Genomic DNA, 11,807 nt, shown 5'->3' with positions numbered 1-11,807 from the left:
GTTCGAGCCAGAGCAATCTTAGAAGCATTGTGATTTGAGCAGTTAAAAACCCCCATGGCGTCATCATATCCCCCAGTCTGGTGAAATGGGTGGTGATATCCGTACCTAGGAAATTCACCCCACAGAAACAGTCAGGAATGCAAATAGACATCGAGGCACCCAGTTGTCCGTTCGTATGTGGAGTCGATCTGAAGGAACAAGGATGTCCAAAAACAAAGGATTTGTGAAAGTATACACAACAGTCATATGTTGGAATGAAACAGCAATTAAAATGTGGAAGAGGTGTTAAGTCATGGGAGAATGCTTATGATATCATAAGTGAAAAAGAAAAATACAAAATTGGATGTAACAAGACGACCTTGGCTGAAAAGAGTTTTTTGAAGCCCGGATAAGGAGAGGAGGAGAAGGAGCTGGCCGGGGTAACCCACTTGGTCTGGCTTGTCCATGTCTGCTGCACAGCCACTCAGAACTGAGTACTGTGGACACTTGGAGCGGGGGGTGCCCTAATGCTAACTTCCATTTGATCGCCTTTGCGGGAGATGGGTTTTCTCCTGTTGGAAATATAAATCGTACCATCAGTCATCCTCGAAAAGGTGAATCTTGGGGCCTGAAATGAATTAGAGCAAGCTTTAGACTGGGCTGAAGATGACCATTCTTTCTGGCTTGACTTCTGAGGCCAGAAGATGCCTGGAATGTTTTTACAGGAGCCAGAGAGCCTGCCCTTGACCCATGGAGTGTGGTGGGCTGCTCTCTTGGTTGTCTGTGCAGACCCCACCCAATGCCCCTCCTCCCAAAAAACCCAATGGGCCCTTGGCGGCCATTTTCCACAGTATGTCTTTGCCCACTTGGCCAATGTATTGGACTTTGAGTGGACTCCTGGCCTAAGCTGAGCCAATTAGAACCCATCCCAAGAAGATCTGAAATAAATATCTAGAGATTTCAGGCTCATTACAGCTGCTCTCTGGAACAGAAGAGATGTAAACTTGCCAGGTGAGCTAGAGGAGCCTAGACCAGTCTGCAGAGAAAGAAGAGCAAGGTGCATGTACTCAATCTGTTTTGCCATTTTTAAGTGTTCTCGGCCATTTAATCCAATCCATGAGAAATTATCCTCAGATTGTCAAGGGTTTTTAAACAATCATTCATTTATTTTTAAAAAGATTTCATTTATTTATTTGAGAGAGAGAGCATGAGCCAGGGGAGGGCAGAGAAGCAGACTCCCCACTGAGCAGGGAGCCCAACGTGGGACTCGATCTCAGGACTCCAGGATCATGACCTGAGCTGAAGGCAGACACTTAACTGACTGAGCCACCCAGGTGCCCAGCAATCATTAATTTAATCCTCACTGGTGAAGGAATCCGCAGAAAGTTCTTGTCTCCAGATAATTTCATATTATTCAAAAGTATACACATGCCAGTGTGCATGTGTTGAGTTATAGGTGTATGCATACGTATATACACACACATAGAAAATAATTCATCATTCTTCTGAAGACATCATGGACTCAGATACATAATATGCAGAAATAAATCTCAGGCATAACCTCATTTGCATTCAGAGATTTGCATTTTCACAGCAAACTTGCGTGCAAAAAGAGAAATGAGAAGAGAAAATGAAGTACAATTTTATATCATTACATTACGTAGCAAACTGAAATGTGTGCACAAGGTTTTGATGATGCTTACTTAAGGCTGAAACTATCTCATAAGCTCTACAGAAGAGTCAAAAGAAATTATAAATCTCTTAGGTGTTATTGTCAGTATGAGCCAAGGTGCTATAATTTTTTACCAAAAAAAAAAAGTTCACAAAGCTGACTCTATACCAAAAAAAGGCACACACACTATATCCCAAATGGAAGGAGAGATGAACATAGGACGGCTTTTTCAAAGTATTTGGATACTTTCAGTGCTTAACTTTGTATTGCCCTGACAGGAGGCTGTTTTATCTGTCTGTGGCTAGAAATGAAAAGTGGTTGTGTGCTTGCTCTGAATCTTTTTCACTTACAAAAAACAAAAACAAACAAACCGAAAAGGAATAGGTGATAGGACCCCAGGCCCATTGCTGAAATATACAGGTGTATGCAGTATGTAAATATTTAATAATTGGCAGCATCGTACTATACAAATCAATTTGTTTTGCAACGCCTTCCAATGAGTGGGCCAAATTGGAAGCAACCAGGATGTCCAAAAATAGGGGATCAGTGAAAAAATTATGCTTGCCAATGGGTGACCCAAAATATTAAGACCGGTCTTGGATTTTTACTTACCAGTTGGTAGAAGTACTTGAAATACATAATACTTATAGAAAACACACTACTTAGTTACCAAAAATGATCTAAACCTCCCAGAAATAAATGAGAATATTTGTACCTGCATCAAGAGCCATTTCTGACGTGCTCGAGAAAGTCACCCCAAAACCTTGGTTAGCCTTTCTTTATACTAAGTACGAACTGATATCTCTGAAAGAGGCTGTATAAATGGACACCAATTAATACAATGCTGATTTGGGAGATTAACTGCTGAGCCACAAGGGATCACTGGTATAGGAGATATTTTTAATTTTGTCAGTTTTTTTCTCAGGTGTAGTGGAAAACTCCGTCCTGGGAAACAATCAGGCCCATTGATTGTCTCCTGGATGCAGAGCTTCTGTGCTAATGAAGGGCTGGCTGCTGAGCTCTTGTCTTATTCTGGGTCTCCCGGTTTCCACCACTGAAGAATTCTTATCTTCACATTCTTCTCAACTGTTATCCCTTCTTCCTTCTTGGGATCACTTTCACTCTTCTCAAGTACATGTCTTACTTTAGAACTTTAAAAAAATTTTTTTTTAATTTATTAATTTAAGTAATCTCCACATCCAGTATGGGGCTCGAGATCAAGGGTCGCATGGCCTTCTGACTGATCCAGCCAGGCGCCCGTAGTTAGAACTTTTTGTAGTGAGAGCCTGTTGGTGGTAGTAAATTCTTTGTTTTTTGTATCTAAAAACGTCTTTTTAAAAAAGATTTATTCATTTGAGAGAGAAAGAAAGAGCATGAGTGGGGGAAGGGGCAGAGGGAGAGAATCTCAAGCAGAAACCCCATCCAGCATGGAGCCCAACTAGGGGCTCAATCCTGTGACCCATGAGATCATGACCTGAGCTGAAATCAAGTGGGCTGCTCAACTGTGCCACCCAGGTGCCCCTGAAAATGTCTTTTTATCACCCATATTCTTGAAAGATGGCTTTAGGGGGGCCTGGCTAGCTCAGTCAGTTAAGTGTCTGCCTTCAGCTCAGGTCGTGATCCTGCGGTCCTAGGATCGAGTCCCGTGTTGGGCTCCTTGCTCAACGGGGAGTCTGCTTCTCCTCCCTCTGCCTGCCACTCACCCTGCTTGTGCTCTCTCGCACTCTCTCTCTCAAATGAATAAATAAAATCTTAAAAAAAAAAAAAAAAAGAAAGATGGTTTTAGTGGGTACGTGGTTCTAGGTTGACAGTTACATTTTCTCATCGGTTTGAAGATACCATTCTACCACTTGCTGACTTCCATTATTGGTCTTGAGAAGTTAGCTGTCAGTATAATGACGATTTTATTGTAAAAGGCAGGTGTATTCATTTCCCAGGGCTGCTGTAAACAAATTAACACAAACTGGGTGATTTAAAATAACAGAAACGTGTTCTCTCACAGTTTGGAAGACCAGAAGTCTAAAATCAAGGTGCTGGCAGGGTCAGTTCCTTTTGGAAGCTCTGAGGAAGAATCTGTTTCATGTGTCTCTCCCACCTTCTGGTGGTTATCATCACTCCTTGGCACCCATTGGTTTATAGACTCACCACTCCATCCTCCACCATCATATAATGTTTTCCATGTGTGTCTGTGTCTTCAGATGGTGCTATGTGTGTGTGTGTATCTGCATCTGTTTTCTCTTATAAGGACACCAGTCATTGGATTAGGACCCATCCTAATCCCATATGATCTCATCTTAACTAATTACATTTGCAAAGATCCTATTTCCAAATAAGTTCACATTCTCAGTTTCCAGGTGGATGTGAATTTGTGAGGGGTGAGGGATGAGGGAACACTATTCGACCCAGCACAGTGGGTTCTATGTATTTTCTCTGTGGTTAATTTCAAAATTTTCCCTTCCTCTTGACATTCTTCTGTGTCTAGAAGAGATTTTCTTTTCTTTTCAAGATTTTTTATTTATTTGACAGAGAGAGAAAAAGAACACAAGCAGGGGGAGCAGAGGGAGAGGGAGAAGCAGACTCCCCAGTGAGCAGGGAGCCCAATGTGGGGCTCTGGGATCATGAACTGAGCTGAAGGCAGTCGCTTAACCAACTGAGCCATCCAGACTCCCCAGTAATGAAAAATTTTTTTAAGACTTTATTTGCGAGAGGGGCGCCTGGGTGGCTCAGTTGGTTAAGCGACGGCCTTCGGCTCAGGTCATGATCCTGGAGTCCCGGGATCGAGTCCCGCATCGGGCTCCCTGCTCAGCGGGGAGCCTGCTTCTCCCTCTGACCCTCCCCCCTCTCATGTGCTCTCTCTCCGTCTCTCATTGTTGCTCTCTCAAATAAATAAATAAATAAAATCTTTAAAAAAAAAAAGACTTTATTTGCGAGAGAGAGAGAGAGAGCACAAGCAGGGGGAGTGGCAGGCAGAAGGAGGAGCAAGGTCTCTGCTGAGCAAGGAGCCTGATGTGGGACTTGATCCCGGGACCCCAGAATCATGACCTGAGCCGAAGGTGGATGCTTAATGGACTGAGCCACCCAGGCACCCCGAGATTTTCTTTCCTTTATCTCACTTGGGATTCACTGGTATTCCTGAATCCAAGAATTCAGATGTTTCATCTGTTTTGGGACGTTCTCAGTAATTATCTTTCTGAATATTGCTTCTCTCTCATTCTTTCCATTTTTTCTTCCTTCTGAAATGCCAATCAGACATTTTGTTTCTTACTCTATTTGCTGTCTCTTTCATATTTTCCATCTATTTGCCCCATAAATTCTGTTTAATTTCTTCGTATCTAACTTCTAGTTCATTAATTCTCTCTTTAGCTGTGTTTAATCTGTTTTATTTACCTACTGAATTTCTAATATCAATTATTATCGTTTTTATTTATAAAAGTTCTATTCAGGGGGGGTGCCAGGTTGGCTCAGTCCATAAAGCATGTGACTCTTGATCTCGGGGTTGTGAGTTCAAGTCCCACATTGTGTGTAGATGGCTTAAAAATAAAATCTTTTTTTAACAAAGTTCTATTTGGTTCTTTTTCAACTATGCCGGATCATTTTTTATAGTCTTTTGGTTCCCATTCATATTTTTTCTCCTTTTATCTACATAAACATGTTAAACACATTTTTTATTATGTGTCTGCTAATTCTAATAACTAAAGTTTCTGCAAGTCCAATATTGCAGTGTCTCATTTCTGCTGTTTCTATCTCACAGTGGCTTTCTCCTTGTGTGTGGTTTTTTGCTTTTTGTTTGTTTTTGCAATATTGTATTGAGAACTCTTATTCTTGGAAAATTGCCTGTGGGAATTCTTTAAAGTCTGGACTTAAAGTGCATTTCTGGGGTGCCTGGGTGGCTCAGTCAGTTAAGTGTCTGCCTTCAGCTCAGGTCATAATCCTGGTGTCCTGGAATCCAGCCCCGTGTTGGGCTCCCTGCTCAGCGAGGAATCTGCTTCTTCCTCTGCCCCTCCTCCAGCTCATACTCTCTCTCTCACTCTCTCTCTCAAATAAAATCTTTAAAAAAATAAAATGCATTTCTCTTGGTAGTTCTGTTTTGTTTTGTTTGCCACACAGGTACTATGAATTTCAGCCTCAAACTCATAGGTGGGTAGGGTTGTGTTAAGAATTCTCAAGGGAGGGGCACCTGGGTGGCTCAGTTGTTAAGCATCTTCCTTCAGCTCAGGTCATGATCTCAGGGTCCTGGGATCCAGCCTGCATGGGACTCTGGGCTCACTGGGGAGTCTGCTTTCAGAATTCTCTCTCTCCCTCTCCCTCTGCCCCTCCTCCCCCCCCAAATAAATAAATCTTAAAAAAAAAAATTCTCGGGCGCCTGGGTGGCTCAGTTGGTTAAGCGACTGCCTTCGGCTCAGGTCATGATCCTGGAGTCCTGGGATCGAGTCCCGCATCGGGCTCCCTGCTCGGCGGGGAGTCTGCTTCTCCCTCTGACCCTCTTCCCTCTCGTGCTCTCTATCTCTCATTCTCTCTATCTCAAATAAATAAATAAAATCTTAAAAAAAAAAAAAAGAAATACACTATCTTTTAAAAAAAAAAATTCTCAGGGAGACTTTTTTTTTTTTTTTGCTCCCTTCACCCAGACCCAAGGCTAAATAAAAGAAGCCCTTCACCCTCTTTGATTTCTACTCTGATGTACCTACTGAGCATCCCTCCTCTTGAGGGGCCCACTTTATATGCAGGTCTCCAATCCTAATCCTCTGCCATATTGTACATGCTTTTTCTCCTGTGTCCTTTTGAGTCCCGAACCATCAACACAAGCCTCCAGGGCTGATTCTAGATCCAGGCCTTCTTTTCTTCTCTGGATTCTTGCTCCTTTGTCATTCTGGCTTTTGACAATATTTTACCTTTCTTCCAGCTCAGCCATGCTGTGTAGGTCTCTCCCCATATCCTGGCCTCCTCAGCAGGGTAGATGGAGCAGCCCAGGGTTCCCAAAAACATGTTTCCCAAGAGACAGGACGGGGAAACTGCCAGTCCCCTTGAAGGCCAGGCCCCGAGTCAGAACAGCATCCCTTCTGTTTCATTCTATGGGTTAACGTGAGTCATAGGTGCACCCCAGAACCAGGCAGAAGAGGCCTCACAAGCACACGCCTACCAGGTGGTGTGGTTATTGAGGGTTACCACACATGGTCACGCTCCCCAGTACCTTGTCGGTGCTGAGGCTCTGCCCAGCCCTGGACTCCATCTGCTGAAATCCCTCCGCCACACCTGCCAGTCGGTCCCCCTTCCCTCCCACCTACAGAGCCTGCAGAGGTCTCCAGCCACATCCCCCAGACTTATAACCACTTGGCACTCTTCGTGAGGGAGAAAGGTGAATAACTCGCCTTGCCACCCCCCTCAGGTTTTGCTACATCAAAGAGCCACAAAGCAAAAATGGCTAGTACCCCAATTACAGACTCCAGTGGTAGAGCTGTCCCAGGCCTTCCACCGAGCTCTTCCTGCTAGGATAACTAGAGACAGGCTGTCCTAGTAGCAGCTTCTTCTTCCTCGCTCCTCTCCTACAGGGAGCCCCCTCAGGGGCTCACAGGATTCTCTGGAGCTGGGATCCCATTGCTTCCCGCCAGTCTTCCCAAACAAGTCCATATTTGTGGAACACCCAATTCAGGACATGGTTTAGATTCCCCCCAACCCCACCCCACAGTTGGCAAGACTCTGTAACTCTGGCCCTTCCCTGGGAATTGGGGTGTTGTCATGCAGGGGCCCCCACCCAACACCGCATCTTCTCTGAACTTTTGCCGTGGAGCAGACAAGGTCTCCATTAACTATTATTATCTCTAAGTTGTGGACTTACAGGTGATTATTTTTTCCCCTGTTACTTTTACCTTTTTCTATTTTCACATTTCCGATAATAAGCATGCATTCCTTTCTATTATAGAAGGGGTATAATAAAAGCTTAAGTTCCATGGAACAGTGGTGTTCAGAAAGAATTAATGATGAGAAAGAATGATTATACTGTTTTAAACTATTACAAGCAAGATGCAATTTTACATTATCTATGTGGTATATGTAGTAAAACAAACAAACAAACAAACAGGACAAATTGTCCCCTGGCAGTCTGTTTACCATGGAATGAGTGAAGCTGAAGCTCTGGGGCCCTCACTTACCCAGGCTGCTACCAAGACCCTGGCAGGGGTGCTTCTAACACTGAATTCACAGGGTCATATGCTTTTGCAAATTTTGCAAAAGTGAAATATTTGAACTTGCTGTCTCTACTCTACCTCTCTTTCCCTCACATTCTAAGTGTTCCTGGAGGCACCACGGGCACTTTGGGGTCTGGCAAGGGGACGCTGTATTGCGTATATGTTTGCTTGAAGTTCAGTGGGGCATATGTAGGGGACCCACAATCCTCTCCATGTAGTTATATGACCGCTAGCTGTCCCTGAGGGTGAATGCTTCCAGAAACACCTGTACCAACTCCCTTGGTGTAGGGGCAAGGTCATGAACCAAACATGTCAGGGCTGGTCCTGAGAGGAGCACGTGTTGCCTGGTGTGGAGAGGCCTTTGCATGGCCTTCCAGCTCCAAGAAGTGCTAGATCTTGGGGGAGGGTGGGGAGTGCGGCATGGCCCCAGGCTCTGAAGTATCAGGGTAGCCCTGGGACCTAGAAATGGTTGAGGCCTCCGCCCAAATACCTCCAATCTATGTGTCTGGATTCCAGGTTTTTTCCAAGCAAGGCCCTACCCTTGACATAACAGACTCGTCTTGGTTGGGCAAGTTCACTAAGTGCCTTTCAAGTTCAGCCCCTGGTCTATGATGGTTTGGGCTTGAGTCCTGACTCCCCCTCCTCCCACCGCAGGGGGCTGGGGGGCTTCCCTGCACACAGCCATTGTATCCGTTGGCATTCTAGCCTGCCTTTCAAGGGGCTGTTAAACTTGTTCTCACCTCTTCATTGTCTTTCTGTAGATGTTGAGTATCAGTGGCTTGTAGCGGTGGCCCCCCCAATCCCATCATCCTCCTTGTGCCTACTATTTTCTCCACGAAGCTCACCTGACATTGTACCCACCTGACATTGTACCCTCCAGTGTATTCTCTTGCACTGATAGACCCTCCGAGTCCACCACCTATTAAAAAAAACAGTTAAAGTTTTCCTAATTGAATGTCTACCTTCTGTTAGGGGCTGTCTGTGATCCACCCACCAATGGGGTAGCCACTGCCAGCCAGCTCCAAAACCACATCTAATCACCTGCATTCTTGTGACCCCTCCCTGTTCCAACTGTCACAGGTTGGGTTCTCCAGAAGCAGCCACTGCCCAGACAGTTGGAGGGAATCTATACAGGGAATCTATACTTGTGGAAGGAAGAGAGAGAAGCAGGGCTGGGCGTGGAGAAGGCAAATGGTTACACAGGCCCAGCAAACTTCTGGCCACCCGGTGGGAGTTCTGTTTCTGGCCACCCGGTGGGAGTTCTGGACTAAGTGCGGTCTGCTAGAACGTCCGAGGTGAACTGGCCAAGCCTTTACGATCACCGGAAGCAGATATGGGTTGCCCCATGGTAGTGGTGACCTTGGGTGAGGTGGCACCCTGTAGGTGAGGCCAGCCCTGAAGATGCTGACGGGTGGATCTTGACCACACTTCCTACAGCTGGGCAGCAAGCCCTTTCTTGAAAGGGGATCTGGGGCGCGGGGTGGGGGTGGGGGGCGTGCATCTCTGTGAGGGAGAAACAAGTTGTGAGGGTAGAGGGCCAGAAGCTAGTCTGCAAAAAAATCCTTCCAGCCAGTAAAAGTGTAAAAGCGTAAGTGGAGGAGTGAATTCTCCACAACGCCCTGTCGAAAATGGAAATTCTCTCCTGCCTGAATAGGCACAATTATCCAGCTTCTACAATTATGGATACATGACTCATTTTTGTTTTTATGGAAGTCCAGGGAAATAGAATGATCACAATTCCTCTGTACCCCTGGGTGAGGCATGAGCCCTGGTGGAACTCAAATATCTTGTGTCTTTGGATGAAGTTGCATGTTTTATGCATCACTCCTGTATTGGTTATCTGTGGCTGGGTAACAAATTACCCCAAAACTTAGTATCTTAAAACAGCAAATATTCGTTATCTCACAGTTTTGGAAGGCCAGAAATTTGGGATTGACTTAGCTGGCTGCCTCTGGCTCAGGAAGTATCATGAGGTTGGGTAAATAAAAATGTAAAAAAAAAAAAAATTTAAATCCCTGGTGCCAAAAGGGAAAGACCCCCCCCCCAGAAACACACCTTTTCTTTCAGCATTTCCTTTAAAAAACCTGTAATCTCCAATCTTTTCTGTCTCTTTCAGGTGTATATAAATCTTTTTAAAAGCTAAATAAATCTCTTGCCAGTTTTGCATCCTAGTCTCTCTTGGGGGGCTGTGGAGCCATCTCTTTGAAATGCAAACACCAAGGTGGATGGCACCTTGTCTCCCTGCCTCTGTGGGAGTTTAGCTTATGTGCCAGGCTCCAAGTTAAAACTTTCTGCTTGTTGGAAAGATATGAGACGGGGCGTCTGGGTGGCTCAGTCGGTTAAGATATTGACTCTTGATCTCAGGTCTTTATCTCAGAGTTGTGAGTTCAAGCCCAGCGTGGAGTCCACTTAAAAAAAAAAAAAGATGGCAAGTTTTCTTTTTGATTCTAGACAAAGACAACTCACATGTGTGTAACGGTTTGTATCTGCTTGGCTATACAAAAGGGTGAGGTTTCTTTCTATCTTTGAAATTTCTTTAGCAGACTGCCAATGACTCACGTCAGTTTGGTTTGATACTTATCCAATATTAAAACTGTTTCATTCTTTTTTTACATTTTGAGCAGAGGTTTTACTGGGTTGACAGGAGATTTTATTTATTTATTTATCTTAAGATTTTATTTTTCAAGTTATCTCCACACCCAACGTGGGGCTCGAACTCACAACCCCGAGATCAAGAGTTGCATGCTCTACCGACTGAGCCAAACAGGAACCAGGAGATTTTTATTTTTATTTATTTATTTTTAAAGATTTTATTTATTTATTTGACAGACAGAGACATAGCGAGAGAGGGAACACAAGCAGGGGGAGTGAGAGAGGGAGAAGCAGGCTTCCTGCCAAGCAGGGAGCCCGATGCGGGGCTCAATCCCAGGACTCGGGGATCATGACCTGAGCTGAAACCGAGAGTCAGATACTTAACCAACTGGGCCACCAGGCACCCCTGCCATATTCTATTTATTAGAAGCAAGTCACTAAATCCGGCCCACATTCAAGGAGAGAGGCATTAAGCTCCCCTCTTAAGGGAACCATCAAGTCATTTGTGGACAAATTTCACAACCATGAAATACAGCAAGAAGTGACAACAAGCTGGTTAATTAGCGTCACTAATTCAAAAAGTATCACATAAGTCCCTTCACAGGAAAAGTAGAAATGCCCCGAAATCTTGCAGCTTTTACCTGAAGTAACTTGAGGTTTTCCCAAATGTGACAACAGTCCTAAAAATTTCCATGATATTATCCATGACCATTTGGGAAGATGAAAGAAACATTTCCAAACTATCATTTGAACTATTTTTGATTGACTGAAGTATTTTTCAATCAATTATGCTGGAGAAAAGATCATTTTCTATTCTCTCTATAGAAAATATTTTAAAATTATTGTCTGGGTCGGAGCGGGAGAAATGGGTGAAGGGGGTCAAAAGGTACAAATTTCCAATTATAAAATAAATAAGTCCTGGGAATGATATTTAAAGCACAGTGACTATCGTTAACAATACTGTATTGTACTTTTCAAAGTTGCTAAGCGAGTAGATCTTCAAAGTTCTCATCACAAGAAAAAAAAATTGTAACTCTGTATGGTGACGGATGTTTTGGGGTTTTTTTAAGATTTTTTTTATTATTTATTTGACAAAGAGAGACACAGCGAGAGCAGGAACCCAAGCAGGGGGAGTGGCAGAGGGAGAAGCAGGCTTCCCACGGAGCAGGGAGCCTGATGCGGGGCTCGATCCCAGGACCCTGGGATCATGACCTGAGCTGAAGGCAGACGCTTAACAACTTGAGCCACCCAGGTGATGGATGTTAACTAGATGTAAATGTCGTGATCATTTCATAACACATACAAATATTGAATCATTATGTTACATACCTGAAACCTATATAATGTTATATGTCAATTATATCTTAATAGAAAATAGA

Source organism: Callorhinus ursinus, unplaced genomic scaffold (assembly GCF_003265705.2).
Source record: "Callorhinus ursinus isolate GAN/ISIS: 27379988/994484 unplaced genomic scaffold, GSC_fseal_2.0 scaffold70, whole genome shotgun sequence".
Classification (NCBI taxonomy): domain Eukaryota; kingdom Metazoa; phylum Chordata; class Mammalia; order Carnivora; family Otariidae; genus Callorhinus; species Callorhinus ursinus.
The sequence above is the reverse complement of the archived record's forward strand: the minus strand, read 5'-3'. Positions refer to the sequence as shown.